This window comes from Monodelphis domestica, chromosome 7 (assembly GCF_027887165.1).
Source record: "Monodelphis domestica isolate mMonDom1 chromosome 7, mMonDom1.pri, whole genome shotgun sequence".
Lineage (NCBI taxonomy): Eukaryota > Metazoa > Chordata > Mammalia > Didelphimorphia > Didelphidae > Monodelphis > Monodelphis domestica.
This window is the reverse complement of record NC_077233.1, coordinates 119,519,100-119,545,993: the sequence shown is the minus strand read 5'-3', so window position 1 is coordinate 119,545,993 and position 26,894 is coordinate 119,519,100. Positions and strand designations below refer to the sequence as shown.

The following is a 26,894-nucleotide window of genomic DNA, read 5'->3' as shown; positions in this document are numbered from 1 at the left end:
ACCAGATGCAATACAATGGCACTTCTAGTGGGGTGTGAGGAGCACTATCAGAAGAACAGAAAACAGGATCCTACTCATACAGAACAATTAAATAACTAAGTGCTAAGGGAAAGTGATATGGAGGGTAAGTAAAATTACAAGAATCATCCATATTTTGATAGCAAGGAACTAGAAAGAAAGAGTGCCTGAACAAACACTGATACATAAATTTAACACAAAATCAGAACTTTGTGTATATGATAATTTTCAATACAAAGAATTATGAGAAGACTTACCTGAATCTATTTGATGATACTAAGTAAAGGAAGCAGAAGCAGAATTAATATACATAATAAAAAAGCAATAATATATAAATATTATAAACCAAACATACAAAATAGGCATAGAAATAACAACAGCAAAATAATCTTAAGTGTATATTATGAAATTATAAGTACCACTCTCAGCTTCAATGATGAGAAATAAAAAGGTCCTTTTGTTCCTTATCTGAAGAATCTGTGAATGTAAAGATTATTTCCATTTTGTTTGTTTTTGTTTGTAGCACTCAGCAATACCATGATGCCTTTTTTATAGTAAATACTTCCTGATATGTTTTGTTATTTGCTTATAAAAAGTTTCATAATAATGGCATAATGTTACATGATTTCACTTATCTACTTAAATGCTATTATTACTAGCTCTTCTTTGGTCACCAAATAAAGATTAAATGTTGGATTCTACCATTTAATATGATGTCTAGCTGGAAGATATAGAGAGCACAAGTGATAGCACTAACTTCCATCTTTCAGGGTATAAAATGTTATAATTTGTCTTATTAGTTATGAAAAGTACAAATCAATATCCATACACTTGACACATACATAAATGTGAAAAGTTGACAAAGGATATAAAAGTAATAATCACTGACAAACCTTAGATCAGTAGCCTTAACTATAGGAACTCGTAAAGTTAACCCATTTGATGACAGTAGATTTATTTCTGTAGATTGATTTGATCTCTTGAAATTGACTCATAATTTTTATTCGTTTTTGATTTTAACATCTGTAAAATGTATGTTTTTCTGTGCAAATAGTACAAAGTACTTTCATCCTGACTTCTAAGTTGATTGCAAATACTGTTCTCATTTGCAATGTCTTTGCAGGATGGCTTTGTAAGTTCATCTCTTTTTATATTTCTTTTTCTTGGCCATATTTATTTAGGAGCAAGAGTCCAGTAGTCATAAGGAAATTGGTGTTATATTTCTTTTCTGTTTCAAACATACAAAAATTTTTTTTTTAATTTTAAACTACTTTTAAGTCATCCAATATCTTTCTTTGACAGAGATTACCTTGTCCCCAAATCATCTTGTCATTCTACTTTATCTTATAGCTATAAATAGCAATCATCCACAAAATAAAATTATATTTATAATTTGATTATATATACATATATAATTATAATTTATAATTTCAAAATTAACTCATTCTGCCCCTTCCTTATACTGTTCCCATTTTGAAAGTCTTAGGAATGATTTCCAGACTTTTCTTTGTAAATTTCATTATAATGAGAGATTTATAAGAAAGGAAGATTATTGCTTTTCTTAATATTGTTATTTATTTTTTACATGTAAATTTGTCCTTTAAAAAGATGAGTTGTCTTTATTTCCCCAAATTTCATACAGTGCATTTAAATGGCAGTAGCCAAGAGTGATTTGTTCTTTTGGTGGCTAAAGATCATATGATTTCTTCTTTTAGGGGGTGATAGTCTGCTTCATTGTGAAGAAAAGACTGTCTAGACAATATACCTAAGGTCAGTTTTCCAAGTCTAAGTATCTTCAAATTGATAGAACAGTATCATGTTTATTTATTTTCTCTTTCCTCATTCAGTTCAGCAACCCTAGAATTAAGTGAAAACTTTGGATTCCAAAGGAAATGAGTGCTTACATCAGGTATTACAATGTTCCATTTTACATGACTTTATTGTAATATGGTCTACATATTTTTAAATTTTTATTTTAAAATGTTATTTCTCCCATTAATATTATTATTTTTAATATCTTCTGGTTTTACATCACACTCATTTCCAAAAATATTCTTTACCTCTTCTCTCCATAGGCAAAAACCAAAAAATAAGTTGTACAAAATAATATAAAAAGAATGAAAAACAGCTGCAAAATTTACCAATACATAAATCTGGAAGTATTGCACTGTCCCATTTCCATAATCCACCAGGTTTGTAAATAAGGGACTTTAATTTTCTCATTAATTTTTTGTTGCTGTTGTTCTGTTGTTTCAGTTGTGTCCAATTCTTCCTAACTCCATTTGGGTTTTCTTGGCAAAATACTGAAATGGCTTGGTCATTTCCTTCTCTAATTCATTTTCTTTCTTTTTTTTTTTTAAACCCTTACCCTCGGTCTTGGAGTCAATACTGTGTATTGGCTCCAAGGCAGAAGAGTGGTAAGGGCTAGGCAATGGGGGTCAAGTAACTTGCCCAGGGTCACATAGCTGGTAAGTGTCTGAGGCCAGATTTGAACCTAGGACCTCCCGTCTCTAGGGCTAGCTCTCAATCCACTGAGCTACCCAGCTGCCCCCTCTAACTCATTTTAAAGATGAGCAAACAGAGGCTAACAGGATTAGATGTCTCAAGCTAGATTTGAACTCATAAAGATGAATCTTCTTGGCTACAAGGCCTTGAGCATTATGCACTGTGCCACCTGGCTGATTATTTTTTTTTAGGGAAGTTTAATTCATTTGAAGAATAATATCGTGTTTTTCTGTGTACAAGGTATATTTATTGGATATGGTGCTTCCTGGTTCTGCTAACTTCATTTTGTTCCAATTCTTGATAATCTACATATTGACCATTTCACAGGGTGACATAATAATCCATAACTATCATCAATTTAAAACCCGCCTATGACTCCCTCAGCCCCATGATCTCAACTTGCCTCACATGTAACTGAAAAACATGAGTGCATTCACCAAGAGCAACCTGTTCTTCTTTGTTCCTCATCTCACATCACTCCATTTCCTTCATTTTCTCTTCTATCATCTCTGACTCACATGAGGAGTTGTGCCTTCTTGTCAAAGCAAAACTTTATACATGAAAAATGTGACCCCATTCCTATTTATCTCTTTCAGCAGATTTCTCCATCTATTATCCCAACTCATTTACTTACCTTTTATCTCTTTCTGTCTATTGGTTGATCCTCTACTGCTTTAACAACATACTTGTGTCTCCCCAAACCTCCAAAAAACTTGACTTATTCCTTCCATTCCCAGTATCTATCATCTATTTCTCTACTCTCTTTTGCAACTAAACTCCATGAAAAAACTGTCTTGAATAATTGACAGACACTTTATTCTTACTGTCTTCTTATATCTTGACAATATATATGGCTTCTACCCTCATCAATCAGCCAAAAATGCTCTTTCCAAATATTAATAGTGTGAATGTTAAAAAGTGTAAATGCCAAAACTGTAAAGGTTTTGGCCAAACTGTAAATGATAAGTTTTAGTGTTTTGACTTAAAATCTAAAATAAGTGGTCACCATGGGTAATTCCCAAATATGAAAAATACCCAAGTCAGCTGGGGATTTATGGAGATTTAAATTTAATATAAATGAAGGAATTAAGGGAAGGAGAGAGAGAGAGAGACAGAGAATAGCCAAGCAGTAGAAAATAGCCTAGGCCATTTGGCCTAGGCCTGAGCCTAAGGGAGAGTGAGTCAGTCTTTATTACTCACCACAAGATCTTCTCCAAGCAAGCTCCAGTCCTCCAGTGAATCTCCTGAACTGAGTTCAGAGTTTAACTCCACACTGAATTCAATTGCGAACTCCATTCAAAATGTCCTCACTTCAACTCGGAACTCCAACTATCGCCAAACTTCATTACCTGAACTGACTTCTCCTTTTAAAGAAATTTTCTCTTATGTCACCTCCCCTAAATCTTCATGTCTACCAATCACAGTAGATGCTTTTTTTTCCAGGACTTCCCATTCTTAGTTCTCATCTTCTTTGGTTCTCACCTTCTCTGGTTAGATTAAATCCTCTGAGTACTTCACACCTCTTTTGTTAAGCTTACCTTTTGTAAGTTGTTTGACCTTTTAGGTACTTATTTAACCTTTATAGGTACTTAGCACCCTTTTGCATTAGATCTAAAAATAGACCACCTAGTTTATGGTTCTAGCTTTACTATAAGATATGAGTTAGGGACTTTTCATTGTTCAATCAGGAGTTTGCAACTTTATATTCCCCTAAGGCACTGTCTGAGTAGGGTGGAGTAATTTTAAAAGTTCTCAATACATTCCTGATTAAGTATATTCATTGTTAAAAATGGGAAATAGCTTAATCAAATCTTTTAAAGTAGAGTCTGAGTAGTTTTAAGATTCACAATAGCCATTTAATCATGAGATCTAATGAACTTTTCTCAATATTCATCTCTCAAAACTTTGACAATATGAATTATTCTCTTCTCCTTATTATTATCTTTTCTCTATTAGTTTTTGAGTCACTTCTGGTTTTTATAGTTGCCTTATTGCTCCTTCTCAAATGCATTTGTTGGTTCTTCATTCATATCATAGTCATTAATAGTAGATGTCCCCCAAATTTCTACTGTCAGTCCTCCTCTCTCCTCTCTCTGTATTATTTCATTTGGTGATCTAATCAGCTACTATGTCTTCTACCATAATCTCTATGCAGAATATTGATGTAAACATCCAGTTCTAATTTTGTTCCATACCTCCTGACTCACATCTACAAATACTTATTCGACATTTTAAACTGGATATCTCATAGACATCTTAAACTCAACATGTTCCAAACTGAATTTATCTTCCCCCCAACACCCTCCTTTATTCTCAGCTTTCTCATTATTGTGAAGGGTACCGCCATTCTCCTAGTCACTCATAAGTTTACCACCTAGATGTTATCCTCAACTCCCCACTCATTCACACTCTCTATCCAATCTTTTTTTAAAAACCTATGGATTTTATCTTTGTAGCACCTCTCGTATGGGCACTCATCACTCCTTTGACTCAGCTGCTTGAATAGATTGCTGGTTGGTCTCTTGTCATCAAGACTCCTGTAATTCCAATTCATCCCCAACATTGCTATCAAAGAGAGTTTCCTAAAGTGCAGGTATGATCATGTTATACATGCATCCTCATATACCAAATTAAACAAATAAAATGAAACAAATCTCTAATATCTTTCTATCGCCTTCAGCATCAAATATAAAATCTTCTCTTTGACTTTTAAAGACCCCCTACATCCTGCCTCATTCTAGGTTTCCATTTTTACTACATAATATACCCTACCTTTCCCTTATATTGTGTGATCCAGTTGCATTGTCCTTTTTCCTGTTCCTGGAGTGTACATACACTTTGTTATCTTACTATTGGCAATTTAATTTGTTGTTTTCTTGTGCCTGAAATTCTTCCTCTCTCTCTCTCTAATAATACACATATTATATACATATACATGTGTACACCTAGAGAATCTATACAAATATACACATATTTAAATATGCATATGTTGTGTATGTATATACATATATACATATTATGAAGCTTAAATTAACTCTCCCCTGCCCATTTTTAGCTTTAATCATCAGAAGTATATACACCTCACTTACACTTGAGTGGGGGAGGTTTGTGACCCACTTGTGCAATAGTGGGTGAAAAATCAGAATCAACTTACTACTGCCTGGACAGCCCTAAGCAAAACTTTAGCTGTAATTGGTACAGGTAAATGTAAGGAAGTCATAGGAAGTGACAAAAAGGATTTATCCTTTAAAATGCCAAGAACTTCCTGTGAAGAGGACTTTAGGTCTTTTGTCCTCAACTTGACTTTGGAGGAGCTCTGACTGAGGACCTCAGACTGCTTCTATCTTCCTTAAAACTACCATGTGGGGCGAATGAAAAAGGCTGACTCCTTTCCTGAATTTTCCAAAGGTACTAGCCTCAGTAGAGACCTACCCTATTGAGAGAGTCCTCCTGCATCCCTAGCTCCTTGGCTCAAGGCTGAGACCCCTCAGGGTAAGAGCTAACCAGCCCTGCCTGGGTTGAGCCAGGGGCCCAAGCAATATACTTAGTAAATAGACTAGATATCTTACCAGATCCTCTCTGATTTTCTTACTTTCACTCTTTCCATATTTTATAAATTGTCAAAATAATTCTCTTTGGAATATGACTAAATTCCTGTTGACCCTACTCCTAAATAATTCAGTCCAACCTTTTATACTAATCGCTTACATTTCTACCCCTTAAAATATTCTGTGATGAAAATATATTATGGATTCAGTAACCAATGTTGAAATGCAAACTGACTCCCATGATGGCTATTTGGGGATAATTGTAGTTATTCTTAATTTTTCCTATATTATATTGGAAGAGCATTGGACTACTTTTTTATTAAATTTACAGGAAAGAAGTGGATAAGTCAGCATGTTTTAACTTTACCTTTGTTCATGAAGGAAACCTACTTAAACTACTCTGATGTTTTACGTAGTGAGTATAGGACTCTGGCCCCTGCTAGATAAGGGCCAGGAAAAAGAAAAGACAATTTGCATTAGGAGAACAAAATTGGTGGAAACAACTTTCCAAGAAAAGAAAATTATTTCGTTTCTGTGGGGGGAAATCTGACAAAGAGTGTAACAAGCTAGTTGTTTAAAAGCAACATATGGTCCTATTTGTAGAAATATCTATTTATAATCTCTGCTAGTGTTAAAGTAATCACAGTAAAATTTTCAGTCCAACTCATTTTTAAAACTAACTGGTTTTGTTATGTCCTTATGTGCTTAAATGAATCTGCTGCCAAATAATACTGTCATCTAATGAATCAAATTAAAAGCTTTAGGTCAGTCACACTGTTTCTTCACGTAAAATCTTAAAATGTAATTTAGTAACACTAGTCATGGAAATGTTGCTGTCCTGCTGTCCTTGTGTGTGTGTGTGTGTGTGTGTGTGTGTGTGTGTGTGTGTGCGCGCGCTTGCTGCTAAGATGAACACTGGGGAGTGTTTGTTTCTTTTTTATGCAATTGATTCGGCTAAAGCTCTAAAACAGACCATAGGTAAAATATTCAAAGAAATCTCAGAAAACAATAAAGATATAATACTTAATTTGGAATTTGCTATAAATGAATAGGTCTACATAAAAAAATAGCAAAATAATTTTGCACTGTGGTTAATGCCAAACAGAGGCCTTTGTATTTTAATACTAGTGTCCATGAAGATAGGAATAAAAATAAAGGTTTGTTATAAATAGAGCAGTGGCTGATGAGAGTAGAACTCTGGTATACCTACCATAGCTCAGCTCAGAAAGAATAGGCTTATTGAGCAAGTATAAGAGTAAGAGATGTTACCTATCTCTATCAACCTTTAAATATAGTTCAGAGACAAGAATATAAAGGAAGAAATAATGTGTTCAACAGTGTCTAACAGTGGTCAAGTGGTCAATGATATAATTGTCAAAGTATGATTTAATTTTTAGAAAACCATTGCTAATCTCTGAGAGCATATTTTCAGTGAGGCCATAAATGAAATTGCAAGTGGTTAAGGACTGAATGAGTGATAAAGAAGTATAGATATCCATTCCGGAGAACAATTTGGAACTATGCCCAAAAGGATATAAAACTACATATACCTTTTTTTTTTTATTCAGCAGTTATGTTACCAGCTCCATATCCATATCCCAAAGAGATCAAAAGAAAAGGGAAAGGACTCCTTTGCACAGAAATATTATAGCAGGTTTTTTTTTTGTGGCAAAGATTAAAAAATTGAAGGGAAGCCCCTTAGATGGGGAAATGGTTGGACAGATTTGCTATATGACTGTGAGAAATACAAGAAATGATAAGAGGGATGGTTTCAGAAACCTGAGAAAATATATGAACAGGTGCAAAATGAAGTGAGCAAAACCAGAACATTATATAGAGTAACAGTAATATAGAAAGATGAACAACTGTGAAAAGTGTATCACCTGAATCAATATCATGATACAAGATAATCTGAAGGACTCATAACAAAAAATGTTATCTACCTTCAAAGAACTGATGAACTCTAATTGTAAAGTATCATTTTCCACCTTATATTCTTGGTTTTTCCAATATGACTGATCTGAAAACATGTTTTACATGATTTCTTATGTAAAATTGATATTGTTGACTTCTTGAAGGTTAGTAGATAGAAAGCTAGAGGAATAGAATTCAGGACTCTAATATAAAACATATCAAAAATAATTTTTCTTTTTCATAGCATACTTTATTTTTCTAATTATATACATTAACAATTTTTAATATTTAATTTAAAAATTATGAGTTCTACATTATTTTTTCCTCCCCCTTCTCTGGGACCATAAGCAATTTGATCAAGGCTATATATGTGTGATCATGCACAACAAATTTCCACATTGGTCAAGTTTTGGAAGAAGACATAAAACAAACAAAACTACATGAAAATTAAGTATAAAATAGTGTGATTTGTTCTCTGTTCAGATTTCATCAGTTCTTTCTCTAGAATAGGCAAAATTTATTGTCCTTAATACTTTAGAATTGTATTACTGAGAATATATAAGTCATTCATAGCTGATCATCATTGCTGTTACTATGTACATGGTTCTCTTGTTGCTACTCCTTGCTCTTTGCACCAAGTCATGTAGGTCTTCCCAGGATTTTTTCTGAAACCTTTCTGTTCATTACTTCCTATAGCACAATAGTATTCTATTAAAATCATATAACATAACTTGTTCAGCCATTACCCAGTTGAAGAACATCCACTCAATTTTCAATTCTTCACCAACAGAAAAGGATATTCTATTAACATTTTTGTACAAATAGGTCCTTTCCCCTTTTATATCTCTTGGGATAAACTTATTAGTAGTATTGCTTAGTCAAATGATATGCAGTTTTATAAGCCTTTGAGCATAGTTACAAATTGCTCTCCAGAATGGTTAGATGAGTTCACAACTTCATCATTAGCTCAATGGTGTCTAGGAAATTTATTTTTTTTAAAGGTGAACATATCATATGTTGCTATTTTCCTTTTTAATGAAGGTATGAAGAGAGGAGCAGGTTGGTAGCTGGATAGTTTGGAAAAAGATAGAAGACATTCAGAGCAGTAGGGGATGTTGAGGATGTCTTTCTTTTCCTCTGAAACAAGAAAACAAACTTAAAATTGAACTAAGACATTTCAACACAGATGTGTGTGTGTGTGTATGGAGGGAGCACAGATTTGTTGACTTTAATTTCCTCAGTAAAATCAAAGACTAATGGAATAAAAAAAATTAAAATATTTTTAAAAAGACATTCGGGACAAATGTGTAATTAAAACATTTAAATGTACAGCTATGTGCCATAGTGAATAGATATTAGACCTGGAGTCAGGAAGAACTGAGTTCAAATCCATCATTAGAGACTAACAGTATGATCCTAAGCAATTTACTTAAAGTTGTTTCTCATTTTTTTTGTCTGTAAAATTACCTGGAAAGGGAAACACAAACCACTCTAGTATCATTCCTATTAAAACTGCAAATGTAGTATCAAAGACTCAGACCCAACTGAAATGATAAATGACAACATCAAAAGACGTTTGATAGTAAAAGAATTGTTGTGGAAGACTTTTGCTTTGCCTCACATCTGATGTGTATGGAACTTGTGGTAAGAAACTCTTTCACTCATTGTAGTTCAACATAGGTTTTAAAAATTAATAATCCTAGAAATAACTTGACAATAGAGGTTCAGTGACTTACCCAGGATGACACCATCAGTTTAGTATTAGAGGGAGGACTTCAACCCTGATGTTTATAATTACAGAGCTAGCTCTTTTCAACTAACTAATGCTGTTACACCAGAGAGCAAGATAATTCCAGAATAAAAATTGTAGAAGAACCATGAGGTTCAAGTTATGGTATTATACTTTGAATACAATTAAGTGAAAAATAGTATTAGCAATGGAAACCAGAAAGATTCCTTCCTTGTCTAAATAGTGTTTACAGGTCTTTTATCAATGATCAGAACTCCAGTGATAAAGTGCTAGGTTAGATGTTCTCCTTCCTGGGGACTTGTACCTTGTGTTTCAAATAAAATAATGGGAATATTACAACAATGCTAAAATATTTACAATTCAACTGACTTTGCCAAGAGTCCCATCCAAGATTGATGTTATTGTTTCAGAGCCAACACTTGTCCCTTTGACATCAAATTGTGTCCTGCATCACAAGAGAGTAATCAGTGCTAACTCCAACCTAATTCATGTGTCTATAATTTGGCATATAGGTGGGGAACCTTTCCTAAAAAACCATTTCCCATTCATTCAGGTTAAGATCTGCCATCCCTGAACCATAATCATGTGATGAAAGAAGTGCTGTTCTGGCATTCAAATTCTGACTCTGCTACTTGTTGAATATTTTTTAGTCATCTATCTTCTTTGGCCTTAAGTTTCTCATTCTTAAAATGAACAAATAGGGCCAGATAAATTGAAAGACCTTTTTACCAGCTCTCAGCCCTGTGAAAATCAAGGGGAAATGATAGTTTGCATTTCTGAAACACTATAAATTTTACAATGAGCTTTCCTCACATCAACATCATACCTTTGCTAATGCAAAGGTCAATTGGTTCATTTGTTCTATATGTTTTTATTCAAACTTATTTCCTTAGTATAAGGGAGTTTATCAGTTCAGAACTGCACCTCCTTTGCAACAGTTACTTCTTCAACAAGAAGGTCAAGTGACTTGCTTAGGGTCATGTAGTCAATATGTTTCAAAAGAATGATTTTTATTACATCTATTTTAAAATCCAAGAAATGACATAAAATTAACAGCATTTAACTGGGACTTCATTTATATGTTATATAAATGATTATTCCCTTCCCTTTCTTCCCTATAAAGGCTTGGAAGTCATTTATCCGTAGATCCAAACATGTTGAAGAATAGGAACTCTTACTCAAATCAAAACCCTTTAACTTTAAGACCAATTGACTTATTCCTACCTATACTACACTACCGTGCCAGCAAGACAAAGCTTATTTTTCAATTAATTTATTGAATTCATTATTCAAGGTGTTTCTCCCCATGACTGATTTTGTTACTTCTATCTGTGTTGAGCAGACCTCCTCAAATGACTCATGGAGGAAAGAAAGGTAAAAAGTAATCTAACTTCCCTGTCCTGTATGACATCCTATTAGTTTTAAATCAGTGCTTGCTGTGTAGTATTGAAGTGTACTTAGTGTCAAGGACAGTTAATACTTGAGCACTCACTTTAAAAAAAAAGCTGATGGCTAAATGGATATCACATAAAAGAAACCTTTTGAAAAAGAAGCTCTAGGAAGATAGATGCTAGAGTGTGCATTCTGATGCATCACCATTCTTTCCTTTCTCCAACTCTTATTTCATGCAAGGTTTAGGTTTTGAGTTTTTATTATAAGATGTGCATTTTCACAGGTCCTGGTTTATAACTGTGAATATGTGTACTATGTGCATTGTGCATGTATATGTGCGTGTGCAAAGATGAAAGAGCACTGGATGAACCTGGAGTTGGAAGATCTGTGTTTGATTCCTACTACTACTCACTTCATCTTATTAGATTTTGATTACATTTTTAATTTACATCAGATCCTGCACCATTGAGGATCTAAAAACAAAAATGAAAAGGAGTCCTCAAAAAGTCTCCATTGTACTAGTGGGAGGAAATTACTTGCATATTGATAATTAAAGACAGATAGGGATCATTGCATAATGAGCACTGGACTTTAAATCAGGAAAGTTCGATTTCAAATTCTGCCTCAAACACTTACTTGTATTGTTGTACAATATGTATGTATAATTAGCTTATTTCTAACCTAATTAATGTTGGAAAGTCAAATGACCCTGTCTGACTCTCAATGTCCATATCCATCAAATAAGTGAGTTAAAGCATCTAAGTTCCACCCCACCCTAAAATTATGATGTCAAGTATTTTGGAAATAAATATGAAGTATAAGTATCCTTTCCACACCACTGAGTTAGGAGCATTTCCCATGATCTGGAAAATCCTCCTAAAATTGTTTTGACCTTCCCTTCATGACAGAGAAGTTTGAATTTGTTCTTTCTTTTATAAAGTATTTACAGTACTTTATAGCAAAATTTTAGTTAAGTATTTGTTCATAGGATGCTGTATGCATGTCTGAGTTTCTAAGCATTTTTTAAAATTTAGAATATTTTCCCATGGTTACATGATTCATGCTTTTTCCCACCCCACTTCCCTCTCCACTCCCAGAGCTGACAAGCAACTCCACTGGGTTATACATGTATTATTGTTCAAAACCTGTTTCCATGTTATTCATATTTGCAGTAGAGCGATCACTTAACATCAAAATCCCAATCATATCCCCATCAAACCATGTGATTGATCATATGTTTTCCTTCTGTGTTTCTGCTCCCACAGTTCTTTCTCTGGATGTAGATAATGTTTTTTCTCATAGGTTCCTCTGGATTGTCCATAGCTGCTAGTAGAAAAGTAGATTGTGCTACAATGTATCAGTCTCTGTGTACAATGTTCTCCTGGTTCTACTCCTCTCACTCTGTATCAATTCCTGGAGGTTTTTCTAGTTCACATGGAATTCTTCCAGTTCACAACTACTTTCAGCACAATAGCATTCCATCACCATCAGATACCATAGTTTCTTCAGCCATTTTCCAATTGATGGGCACCCCTTCATTTTCAGATTTTTTGCCACCACAAGTAGTGTGGCTATAAATATTTTCGTATGAGTATTTTTTTTCTTATTATCTCTTTAGGGTACAAACCCAGTAGTGGTTTGACTGGATCAAACAGCAAACTTTCTTTTGAAGCCTTTTGCACATAATCCCAAATTGCCCTCCAGAATGGTTGGACCAACTCACATGAATTTCTAAAGTTTTTCTATGTCACCTATGGTTTCCACAAAACTCCCCCAACATTCCCATTTAATTTCTTATGCTGACCCATGACATATCAAAACTACAATGTGGAAAGTCAGATGTGGAAGGGAAATTGGTTTTGGGATGAGGTTAAAAAATACTCACATGTACATTGAGTAAGGAAAGTTTTATTTTAGAGATGCAGAGTTATACTTACATGATTTAAGAATTAGCACACTTTTAAGTTTAATACATATGTGTATATATATATATATGTATATATATATATATATATATATATATATATATATATATATATATAAACATTTTCTCCATCACATTCTCGAATCCAGGGAATAAGAAAATAATAAATCAATTTCATAGAATTTTATTGTAGCATTTGATAATTTCCAAGATGCAAATACTCATATTGTAAATATAACACAGTCTCTCATGAGCCACTGGAGCTGGCTCCAGGATACTGCTAATATGGCCTTTGCATGATCTAGGTCTCCATTGAGTCACTCACAAAAACTTTTTAAAGATTTATTAATCTCCGTTGTCAAATGAGGTGGTTAGATTTTGGTTTTTATCTCTAGTGTGCTCTGATTCTGTGCTTCATGATATATTAAATGGGCCATTGGTCAATTGGAAACACTTTAAAGTAAGTCTTTTAGAAGTAAGTTTATATTACATTAAACCTATTTGATACAACTTTTTTTCCCTCTGCAACAGAGATTCTATCTCAGATTAAGAAATAGGTTAATTGCTATAGAAGCAAGAGTAGAAGAGGGAACCTAGCTGAGATTTTCCAACATTTTCCTCCAAATATTTTTGAAATAATCACTCAGAAATAATTCTGTGGTGAGAGAGTCAATAAAACAACAGTGACAAATCTTTTAGCCCAAGAGAATTTAAGAGGTCTATAGGAGAGTCTGTTACACTGAACCAGAGGCAATACAAGAATTTATCCTGTGTTTATACAGGTAGTAGGCCTTGGAGACCACTAAGACAAACAGCAGCAGCAATAGCAGCAGTTTCCAGGTCTTGCGGCCCAGAGACAGCAAGAAGATTGCTGTCTCATAAGAGACATAAGAGTTACCGAGCTAATACTGGGTTTAAGATCAGGAACTGTTTCTCAACTCTAATTTGCATCACCAGCTCTGGATCACAGTTTTGGAATGGAGAAAAGCAATTATGGCTGAACACAGAATAGAAGGGTACCAGGTTTTAACTAATGAGAGCTGAAGACCTAGTCATAGTTGCAGAGCCAAGAGGGGTATTAGTACTTACAGGTATAGGGGAACTGATGGCTTTATTCAGTAAATACAAGATGATAGACCAAGAGACCAGATAACCATCCCTTCAAAGCCTAGAGATAAAATTTCAAGAAATCAAAAAGGAAAAGTACCCCAATATCCCTGATCAACGGGGTAAAATAGAAGAAATTCACAAGTCAGCTCCAAAAATAAACAGTAAAATGAAAATTCTTAAGAATAACCTTTCCAAATTTCAGAGTTTTCAGATCAAGGAAAAAATATCATAAGCAGCTAAAAGGAAACAATTCAGATATTGATGAGTCACAGGCAGGATAACAAAATATTCATCAGCTTTTACCTCAAAGGAATGGAGAACTTTCAGTCATTTCTGATGAAGTCCAGAGCTTAATAGAAACTTTGATTTTCAAATACAAAAATCAAGAAAAGCATAGAAAGGTTAACATGAAAGAGAAATCATAAGAGTTTCTATAAAATTAACATTTTTATATTCCTATATGGGAAAATGGCAGTAATTCCTAAGAACTTTATCATTATTAGGGTAGTAAGAAGGATTACAGAGATAACTAGCCTGTTCAGTGGATAAAATGTTGGACCTGGAGTCTGGAAGATATGAGTTCAAATCCAGTTTCAAATACTAGCTATGTGACTCTGGGGAAGTCTCTTAACTTCTTTTTGCTTTAATTCAATTAATACTTTAGTATCTAGATCTAATGAAAAGATACTTTTGCAAAGTACTTTGCAAAGAAAACCCCATGGGCATCATAGTTCACAGGGTTGACCATGATTGAGTGCCTGAACAATAAAGGAGTATACATTGACAGAGGGCATGTGAGATGGCTATGATGGAATTGTAAAAATAAAATTAAGGGATGGAAAAGAGGAATGAACAAAAATAAGAGAATTGAGAAAATTATCTCACATAAAAGAATTATTCAAGGAAGTTTTTTATAGTAGAGGAGAATTAAGGGATTGGACTGCTTTAAACTCACTTTCATCAAACTTTCCTTTTATAGACATATCTGTGTGTGTCCTCTCTTTGAACATATATATGCAGATTATATATATATATATATATGTACATATATGTTTCTCACTTTGAAATACAGACACAAACACACACTCAAATGGGCATATAATTCTATAATATATAGTAGGCAATAGAGAAGTTGGAGCAAAAAGAGATAAGAGAAAGAGGGGGATGATAAAAGAGAGGGCGAATTGAGAGAGATAATGAACACAAGTAAAATAGACATTTGATGAGGGAAAAGGTACAAAAAAGTAGAAAATAGGATGGAAAGAATTAAGCAATTGACAATCTTAACTATCAATATTAATGGGATGAACATTTCCACAAAACAGAATCTGTAGAACAGGTAAGAAATCAGAATTTAACAACATGCTGTTTGCAAAAGATGCAGTTGAAAAAGAAAGACAAAATTAAAATAAGGTGTTAGAAAATAATTTCTAATGTTTCAGCTGAAGAAAAAATAAAGCATGGATAACAATAATGAATTCAGACAAAGCAAAAGCAAAAGAAGATCTAATGAAAAGACAGTGGAAATACAACTTGTTCAAAACTGTGAATTTCTATTTAAAAATTTTATAGCAAGTTTCTCTGATGAAGGCCTTATTTCTCAAATATATAGAGACCTGAATCACATTTATTAAAATAAGAACCATTCCCCAATTGAAACATTGTCAATGGCCATGAGCAGGTATTTTTCAGAAGGAGAAATCAAAGCTATCTATTGTCATATATATAAAAGATCTAAATCTCTATTGACTAAACAAATGCAAATTAAAAGAACTCTGAGATACCACCTTCCACTTATCAAATTTGCTAGCATGACCAAAAAAGAATGTGACAAATACTGGCTGGGATATGGAAAAATAGGGAATTAAGGCATTGGTGGTAGAATTGTAAACTGCTATAATGATCCTGGAGAATAATTTGGAATTATGCCCAAAAGATTATAAAACTGTGCATGCCTTTTGATACTGCAATATAACTATTAGTTATGTATTTTAAAGAGATCAAAGAAAAAGGAAGAAGATATATGTACAGAAATATTGAAAGCAAATATTTTTGTAGTAGCAAAGATTTGGAAATCGAAGGAATACACATCAATTGGGCAATGCCTGAACAAGTTGTGGTTTTGATTTTGATAGAATTTTTGTGCTATAAGAAAAGATGAGTGAGATGGTTCCAGAAAAATCTGGAAAGAGCTAAAAGAATCCATGCATAGTGAAATGAGCTGACACAGGAAATCATTGTACAAAATAATAATATTCTAATGATGACCAACTGTGAAAGATGTCGGTGCTCTGATTAATAAAATGATATGAGAAAATTCTGAAGGACTTTTAATGAAAAATGCTGTCTATCTTCAGAGAGGGAACTGAAGAACTCTTTTTACAAATTAAAGTATGCTTTTTCATTTTCTTTATTTTTCTCCTTTTTTGGACACTCAAATAATGTTAAAATGTGTTTTGTATAATTTTACATATGTAATTTATATTATATTGCTTGCTTTTCAGTGAATGGGAAAGATGTTGGTTGTAGGGAGAATTTTGAATTTGAAATTTAAAGAAAATGTCAAAAATAATTTATTTTAAAAATAAGTAGGCTACCTTTATATAGTGTGTGGGTTTAATGAAATACCTAAACCTTTCTATTTTTTACAGTGGTCCTGGCTAAAATGTTAGAAATACTTCTTGCTAATAAATATGATATGGGTCATATTTTGACTCACCAGATAAATCAAGCAACTTTTAAACTTCTGGCTTACTAAATCTTTCTTGCCTAAATTCCTTCCTATTTTTCTATTCTCTTTACTTTCTTAATCCCCTCATACATGTTATATTGAAGGCAAACTGGCCTCATTGTATTTCTCATCAAGGACATTCAATTTCTTCTCTCCATGGCTGATTCCATCATCCAGAATTCTTTTCCTTCATTCATTTACATTTTTGATATCATATTGCTCTCAAGACTCAATTCAAACAACATCTTTTACATGATATTTCTCCTGGTCCCTTTTAGATTATCAATGCTTTGATCTCAAATTACCTTGTATTTATTTTATATATCTTTTGTGTGTCCCTATATGTATATGTTGATTTCCCTAAATGATTATAAAATTCTTGAAGGAAGGGCCTGTTTATATTTTGCTTGCTCTCACCAATTATTAGCATAGTACCTTAAAATTAAGTTTAAAAAATTCTTGATTAATTGAATAATTGTTTACGATACATATATGTTGTGAGATATGCAATGGTTTCCTTGCAAGCAACAGGTTTCTAATAAACCACTACATTCAAGAGTCATACATTATAGCATGTAAAAGAAAGAAAAGAAATGGGACTAGAAGTCCTGGGGAGCAGCACTTGGGGAAGGAAGAAGAACAGTATTTTTCTCTGCCCCTCAAAGAATAAGATTGTGTCATAACCTTGCATAACCAAGCCAACATAAACAATAGGTAAAGTGAAAAGAGTGAGATTGAAAGTGGGACAGCAGTTAAAGGAGTATCAACATCCATCTCATCTCTAGTCCTGTTTTACCCATTTATCTGGACAACTGAGCTCCTTTTCTCTACCTGGCTAACATACACTCTGGTGCCAGTTCTTCAGTGGATGATATTGCTGCTACTATTTTCACTGCTGGATTCTGAATTGCAGCCATGACTCTGAGATATTTACTACATCTAGATACCTATTTTAATTTCCAGTGATCTCTGCTGCCCTCCAATCAGCATCTTCATAATATTTGTGTAGGGCATCAAATGAAAATTAAATTTCTGCCTCCATTCCTCTTTTTTTCCCTGGGTGTTCCAGAAGAAAGAATAATATCTCTGATGTCAGTGGACCTGTATTCAAATCCCACTTCAGATGCATACTAACCATGTGATTTCTGGAAAGGCACTTAACCTCCATGGGTTTCAATTTCTTCAGGCATAAAATTAAGTCATTGTACTTAGATGGCCTCTGAGGTCTCTTACACTCATGAATTATTAACTTACATGTGTATGTAACAACATGTTAAGTTTTTGTTACTTGATAACAGAGCCATGATGGTAGTTTCTGTATTTAGGGACCACATAGTGCTGAAGGCTAAAGGATTTAGTAGGTTGTGTAGACAAAAGAAATTTCTGAAGGATTTAACTCTGATGAGAAAATATTTTTTGTCAGATTTTATCATGGTGTATTTTAAGTGTGCCATCAAGTCTAAACTATCCTCTCCACTGACTATACTTCAAGGATTCAAAACAAGTACTGATTTGAAACTAATGAGATGTCATATAGACAAGGAAGCCAGATTGCTTTTACCTTCTTCCTGCCTGCATGGAGTGAAAAGGACTACTTGACACAGAAAGAAGTTCTGAGCAAGGTCCCTACATTCACTTTTAAATAATGGAATTGTTCCATACCACATTGGAGAGATAATAAGATAACGTGTCAAGAATACAACTCTTAGAGTAAGTTGATGTGAGTTCAAGTTGTGAAACTGATATGCAGCAAGGCAAATTAACCCCTTAGAGCTATAAGAGGAATAATACTTGAATTATCTATTTCATGGAGTGTTTAAAGCAATAGCACTGTGGCAACTATATGACTGAGAAAAAAGTGTCTCATAAACTAATGGAGGAGTATCAGTTTGCGTAGCTGAATGAATGAAGAAGCATTTATTTATTATACTCTGTGCTAGGAACTATGGTAGGTGCTAAGGATACAAATACAAGCAAAGGAGATAGTCCTTGCCTTCCAGGAGATTTCATTCTAATTGAGAAAAGACTAATTGCTAATTGTGGAGTTGATATTTAGTGGGAAGGGAGTAGAGCTTTGGATATAGAGTTTAGGACATTCTTTCCTTGTAAAGAAATATTGAGAGAAATATTGTCAGAAATTTGAGATACTTATACAATATTAGTAGAGCTGTGAACTGATACAACCATTCTGGAGATCAATCTGGAACCAGTAACAATGGACCATTAAACTGTGAATACCTTTTGTTCGAATAATACTACTACTAGGTCTATATCCCAAAGAGATGGGATATTGGAAAGATATGAGGAAATAACCTACAGGCACAAACATATTTAAAGCATATATTTTTGTAGTAGCAAAGAACTAGAAACTGAAGGGATGTTCATTAATTGGGAAAGCATGAATGTGGCATATCATTGTAATGGAATACTCTTATGCTATAAGAAATAGCAAACAAGATGATCACATGAATACTGGAAAGACTTGTATGAAGTGATGTAAAGTGAATTGAACAGAACCAGGAGAACAGTGTACATGGTAACAAAAGTAATATATTGGCTCAATTGTGAATAATTTAATTATTATTACCAATGCAAAGATCCAAGACAACTGCAAGATATTAATGAATGAAAAGGATGTCCAACAAATGGAGTCTGAAAGGTTGAAATATACCATTGTTCACTTTATTTATTCCATTAATTTTTCTCTAGTGTAAGCAAAATATGTCTTCTTTCACAACATGACAAATAGGAAATATGTATTATATGATAATATATGTATGATTTTTATAATATTACCTTACTTCTTATAGGATTAGGGAGAATGAGAGGGAGAGACAGAAAATTGATTGAAAAATTTTAATAATATAACTTAAAAAAGAAATAATCAGGAGCTTTAACTTGAAACTAAAAATTATATCACTTGGGCTAATAATGCATACATATATATACATGGAGGTGAGACCAATCACTGTCTGCCCTCAACCTTTTATATTCCTCCTGGTAGTCTTTTTTTGGGAGATGGTAGAGCAAGGAAAAGCTATAAATGTTAATTCTTCTGTCCTTGTGAGTAAAAAAATCAGAAAAAAAAATATGTGGACCTATATTATGTAAGCAAAAGAATCTTCATACACCTCAACTATATTTGTTACATATCTACCTTCTTTTTCTCTCTATTTGTCTATTGATCTGCAATGATTATTTTCCCTTTTGATAGAGAGCCATTATTTGTTTATTTGTATTCTGACTATTTCTTTTATTCTCTTCCTAGTCTGTCTCTCATTATTTTTTCAACAATGAAATTCCATGTTGGTCCCTAAAGCATTAAAACATTTAGAAAATGAATTTAGGGGTTCATTTTTTTAACATCTTCAGTTTTTTTTTTTTATTTTTGCGTATCACAAGGGAAACAATCCATCACTGAGAAATTCTTCTGTTTCTTTCTCTTCATTCACAAATTCATTATCTCAGTTTAATCCCTCATTACTTCTCAACTGAACTATTAAAATGGCTTTGTAATTTTTTCTCCTTGTTCAGTCTTTTCTCTCTTCCAAATCATTTTCCAGCCTAAAAAAAAGTTCTCATGTAACACAAATATAAGCATATTACTCTTCTGTTTGGTGCTTGAAGTCCTTCCCGTTCTGGATCCATCATATCTTTATAGATTTACTTTACTTGCTTCCATTCATAGAGTCCATATATTTTACAAATTGTTCTGCTTACTTTCCCTTGTTAACAACACTTTCTCCATGCCTTTTCATTAGCTAGCACCCAGGACTAATAATAACAACTGACATTTATAAGGTTGCTGGAGGCCATCATACTCTGGCTGACAAGGTCATAGTCTGGGGAAAAGGAGTCTGCAAAGCAGACCCCCCAAATGAATGTCCCCCTCCCCCAACCCCTTTTCTGTGACTTCTCTCCTCAACTTCGCTAACTAAAGGACTTATTATGAATACTAATCTCTCCACAATACAGGAGAAATAATATAAGAGCAAATACTTATAGGATCAATAAATATACATTCCACTTTAAGCCCCTTAGATTAGTACCCCAAAAGGATTGTAATTACAGAATCAAAGCCCAAAGATTATTGCATATAACCCCTCCTTTCTCAAGCACAAGATATGCTTCAAGGCTTTACAATAAACACTGACCAAATGCTTGAGCACCATAATAAATCTTTCCCTACAGTTATCACACTCCAATGAATTTGTTGATGAACAGAAAATAAGCAGCATTGCTAGGCACTTCAAAGTAACGCAAGAAAAACAGAACTTGTAAATTGTGGAAAACCCCCAAACTGGTCTACTTTAAGTCCTCACACTTAAATATGAAGATGTTTTGTTATTTATTTCCCAAGCAATTGTGATTGATAGTGAAAGCTGACCAAAAGCACAATGATCCTCTCAGCAGGTCAAGGGATACTAACTTACTAATGGCTTTATTCACATTAATAATATCTATCACAGAGTATTGTAGAAATGCAATAAGTGACCACAGAATTCTTTGTTGTAGTAACATTATAAGAGTGTTGTTTAGATGATTTGATATTATCCAATCAAAATGTAGAAAGTCACATATGTAGAAGACTGATTGTGTGTCAAAGAAGCATGGAACAAAAAAACCTATATAATAAAGAAACCACGGCGGCATTATGGCAGATCACTGTGTGTGATGCCTGCATATGTGGGTTGAATGCATAGTGTTTCTTATCTCCTTATTCCAACTGGGTTGTCACATCTGGGCAGAGAGACCCTGGGTCCTCAGAGAGGCCACTGGATGGAACTTGCTATATTTCTGAGATTGTGCAAAATACTTTTCAATTATCTCATTTGATCCTTACAAAGTAGGTGTAATTATTATCTGCATTTTACAGATGAGAAAACTGAGGCAAATAGAAACTAGAGGTTAAATGGATTTTTAATAGTTCCATAGCTATTAAATGTCTGAGTGTGAAATTAATGCAGGTTTTCCTGACTCCAGGGTTCAGCTGTCTATTATCATAGGTGCCTCTAAAATATATTTGTCTTCTCACTTGTTTCTTACAAGTTTGAACTTGGGTTCTACTTAAAATAAAATTTCTTTCCATTGCTTCTCCTACCCCTGATTGTATTGAATATGCAACATTTGAATTTCAATAACTTTTTTTCCTCCATGGGGGCCTTTGACCAAATTAATATCTTGTTCTCTAAATTCTAAACTTCAGATAACTTTTGTATATTATTTTCTACTCTACAATACTGAGATTTATTTAATACTAAAACCTAGTTAGATGAGGTCCTTTTACAGCATTCCTTTAGGAAGGCCCTTAAATTAACTCTATATTGGGTTATGGTGAATTCATTTATTCAAACTTTTCTTTCATACCAACATTTCTTTCATTGCTATATTTTATTTCTATGTATATCATTTCTTTTCTTTGAAGACATACTATATCATGTGATATTTATTGCAGAATATGTTTTTCTTTATTAATTTCAGCAATATGATGCTTTATTTACTTCATATTGTACTAATTCATATTGTACTACATTTAATATTATTTTTTCCTATGATACCATTTCAAGTGATTTTACTGATGGTTCAGTGATATCTTTGGAATGGTCATACTTTTCTTTTTCACTGGGATTTTTTTTCACTCATAATGGGTAATTTTTTCATTATGTTATATTTCTTTGAAATTTTAATTATTTTTTTCTGTCTTCATGAGTGTTTCTGGTAGTTCATAATTTTTGTTATACATAGCATTTCTTCCCTTGATTTTTTGTCTTTAAGTTTTTTTGGGAATGGGTGGAATTTATATTGATTTATATCTGTCTTATTTCCTCCCTCTTGACTCACTTTTCCTTCCACTGTTATCCATAGTCTATGCCTCTGTTCCCACCTTTCCCCCAAACTGGATAACATTGTTTAAGTTTTGTAGATGTGGGGACTCAACTGCTCTCCAACTATGTAACAGTAGAAATTAGTTTCCTCTACTAAAAATTATTATATATTTAGATGTTTATTAAAGATTATTAGAATTAAGAAATAAGGAAATACAAAATAAGAAAAGCACGTGTAGCCTCACCTGGTGAGATTTTAGGGAATTCTGGGAACTACCAAGGACTCCTGCGAATTGAAGTTCAGGGTTCAAATCTCAATTTTTACAACTAGTATGAATTTAATAGGTTGAGATCTGACTCTAACTGTAAATCTGTTACTTTTTTTTTTCTCATTCAGGTGCATATCCTTTTCTTTATGTGGATAGGAAGAATCAACACATTCTCAAGCTCATAGATTTTAGGAGAAGATTTAGACTCAGTATTTCTTAGGAAACCTGAAAGGAACCTCAATGGATAGACCTTAAAGAATAAGCCTATGTGGTTGCTCATATTTGTGGCATTCTTTATAATATATAAGTTGTGGAAGAGGATGGAGATGGATTCTAACTATTCCTATTGTCATTTGATGAAACATTTACATTGTTGGAGGTATTTTTCTATTTTAATTTTGTGTATTCAGCTTTACTATATGTTTCACATATACAATATTTCTTTTGTGGATGTTAGAAAGAGAAATTTATTATATGGTGGAAAAATTAACATCTTGTTAAACATTTGATATCTAATCTTGCCAGTTTTGTCAATTTATATGCCTCTAATATGAATTTCAGATCAACATGTCTTTATACATTGTCTTCTCTCAATGAAATGTAAGTGCTTTGAGAGAAGGAACTGTTTCTTTATTATTATTTTTCTATTTATTCTCAACATCTAGCCCAGAATACAGTATACAGTAATGATAGAATAACTAATTATTGAATGAATGAATGAATCTTTGGCATAACATACCAAAGTTTAGGAAAACCTTATTCTTTGCCTCTTCTCTATTGAAAAAATCTCCATCTAGTCTGAGTACAGGAACAAATAAAGCTGAAAAGTAAATCAACAAAGGAAAGGCTAGCAAATGATTATTCCCCCTGCACACACATTGACTAACAAAGATCATTTCCTGAGGCATGGGAGGAGTAATCCATATTGTTCCTGAATAAAGGGTAAGAGAAAGACTTCTAATGTAAGATTGAAAGAGTGAGATAGTCAGTAACCATCTGCCTTTATGTATTTGTGTTTTTAAGTTTATTTTAAAGCAGTAAAAATGTCAAGTGAATTCTAAGCTATTAGATAAATCGTCTTTTGTGGATTTTTTTGATGTATTTCTTTTATACTCACTCCTTTTCTTGGTCACTTATTTATATTTAACAATTCAAAACCAATGTATTCAAGACACTGTATTAGGGACTAAGGATAGGATAGAAAAATAATAATGCTTATCTTCAAATAGTTTGAATTTTATTGGGCTATAGCAGGTATTCAGTTAAGGAAGTCAGGTATTTCATTTGGGAAAAGATACTAAAAACTAGATGGAGTAGGAAAGACTTCCATAAGAAAGGGGAACCTGACCTGAGTCTTAAGAGTAAGATAAAAAATTTGAGAAAGAGAAATAATGAATTTATCCTAGGAAATGGGTTCTTTTGGTTTGAGTACTGATAAAATGTCAGCTTTTCCAAACAACTAGAAACTCAATTTAGCTGGAATATAATATGTAAAATAAGTCTGGACAGGTAGATTGAACCCTCAGTAGAGGTCTTTAAATTCTAGATTAAAGAGACTCTTTTATTCTCCTTGCTGATTTTCAGGAAAATCAAATTATCATACCAATAAAATATTTCTATTATCCTTGTTGAACATGACTAGTAGCTTTATAATGACAATTTTAATGACCTACAAAAGGGTTGATTCATTAAAAAGGAATCAACCAAAGGTAATTAGGATAATTAAATGCTATCTTTTAAAATTAAAACACAGAGGAGGAAAATGTATTTGCAAAACTGAATTTGAACTGGAAATTAGTCTAATTACTGATTCCAGGAATATAGTATAATACTTCTGACCTATAATTATAGGTCAATTCCTGTTCTCTGGTTTTACTACGTTATCTGATTTTCCACAGAGCAGACACATGATATTTTCTACTTCATTCAGGGATAAAACAATCACTTTGAGGCTGGAGAAATTGTCACTTCTTATATTTGGCCAGCATGATGTGGCATAGAAAATGGCATATACCATGTTGTGGCCACAGCAATGATATCAGGTGTCCCTGTGGTAAAAGTCAATACAAATTTTTATTGACTTCTCAAACAAATTACTTGCCAGACAGTTTAGACCCAGGCCTCCCACAAGAGGAAGCGCATAATCCTTCTTAACCTGTAGTAAAGCAATAGATATTTTAAAAATGAAAGGATAAGAATCACAGAAAGGAGATGTCAAGTTTGCATGTGTATATGTGTGATCTTAACTTGAAATGATTTTAAAAGAGTAAAAATGTGAAATGTATTCAAAATGAACCATGGATGATGTAAATAAATATGGAATATCATTCTGATGGCATCTGGTAATACTTGTTTTAGCAGACAAGAAAACAAATGCAAAATGTTGTAACACAATTTTCTTTCATTCTTGGTAATAGATGAAAACAAGGGGGAAAAAAGGCTCTTCTAAAGTTCTTGGGAAGTTGCCAGTACTCTTCTGATTATAAATACAAGAGAGTCTACAATAAAAATAAATAAACTTGTCATATCTTAAACTGGTTCTTCACTGGTCATATTCAAAAAGTACACCCACTGACAGCTGTCAGTAGATTAGCTGGGAATAATAAATTCAATAGTAAGGCAACATTCAATAGGGTAATTAATTAGAATACACAAAGATGGTTAATCATAATTCCAAAACTAAAATGTAATACAAAATTTTATGTATATTATGAGATGAAATATTTCCCCTATTAATTACAAATAGCAACCAACACTGTTTAATAGTATTTTATATTATTCTATATTTTCCCATCTTTCAAACAAGAATTACTTGTGCCTTAGAATATCAAGGTTTGATAAGAGAATCTAGGACAGCAATGGCAAGACTTTTCGAGATGAAGTGCTGTGTCCCCCCCACTCCCAGAAGCCAAGTGTCATGCCCTGCCCCTCTAACTTGCCCCTTGTCCTCCCTTACCCCATTGGACAGAGGAGGGAGGAAGCACTCAGATTGGGCTGCTGGGCAAGGTGCATTGAAAGAGGGAGGAGAGTGACCCTAGCACTCAGCCCTCCCCCAGTTATTCTCCCCCTCCAGCTATGTGCCATCCTATGAGCTATTCTCCCCTCAAACCTAGCTCCTCTCCAACCTCAACCCAAGAATCTCTTTCACCACAGACTAGACAGACTGCCATCTGTGCTGCATCCTCCTGAAGCATGTGAACCACTCCCCCATTCAAGCACATAACCCCAGGCAGGGGTGGGAAAAAGTATTCCTATTAAATTGGTAGGCAGAGGGACAGGTAATGGGAGGAATGTCCTTAGGGGCATGGGGAGGGAGAGGGATGAAGCTCTTCCCCAAGTCCCTCTGGCTTTCTAGTAATAAACTCTGGTGGACAACTGCAGATGTGCCCACAGGGAGGACTCTGCATGCCCTTTTTGGCACATGTGCTACAGGTTCACCATCACAAGTCTAGGAGATTCCTTCTAATTTTGAGATTGTACAATTATAAAATTCTACAGATGAAGCAAGTACTTGGTTCCCAATTTAAGACTTCCCTGAAGCAGATGTCATTAACATTTAGTGCCCACAGGCTCAGGATTTCTAATGGATAAGATTCCTTTCAGTGCAAGTTCACTACCATACACTCACAATTAGTGGCAGAGTTAAAGCAAAAACTTAAGTCTCTTGACTTTCACTTTAATTGTTCTCAAGTATAAATTCTATTCATATTTTGAATGGACTATTGAAAAGAACAATAGATTTGGAATCAAAATACCTATGTACAAATCTTACTTTTTCCCCTTACTACTTGGGTGATCTTACTGAAGTCACTTAACCTTTTCTGGATATCAGCATCCTCATCTTTTAATACCAGGGACTGGTCCAAATAATTTCTAAGGTTCCTTTCTATTCTGATATTCAATGAATA

General features: G+C 33.5%; 1 long non-coding RNA gene across 2 annotated transcripts; it reads left to right on the top strand.

Annotated features, from left to right (window-relative positions):
* LOC103099898 (uncharacterized) lies at positions 1 to 25,514 on the top strand. Of its 2 annotated transcripts, none has more exons than XR_001623639.2 (6): positions 1 to 124; positions 1,734 to 1,788; positions 1,866 to 1,927; positions 2,094 to 2,210; positions 23,115 to 23,365; positions 25,404 to 25,514. It is a non-coding gene; the product is annotated as an uncharacterized LOC103099898 (long non-coding RNA). The 2 variants fall into 2 exon arrangements; XR_008913517.1 differs by lacking the exon at positions 25,404 to 25,514 and adding an exon at positions 23,784 to 25,392.
* Positions 25,515 to 26,894: the final 1,380 nt, after the last annotated feature.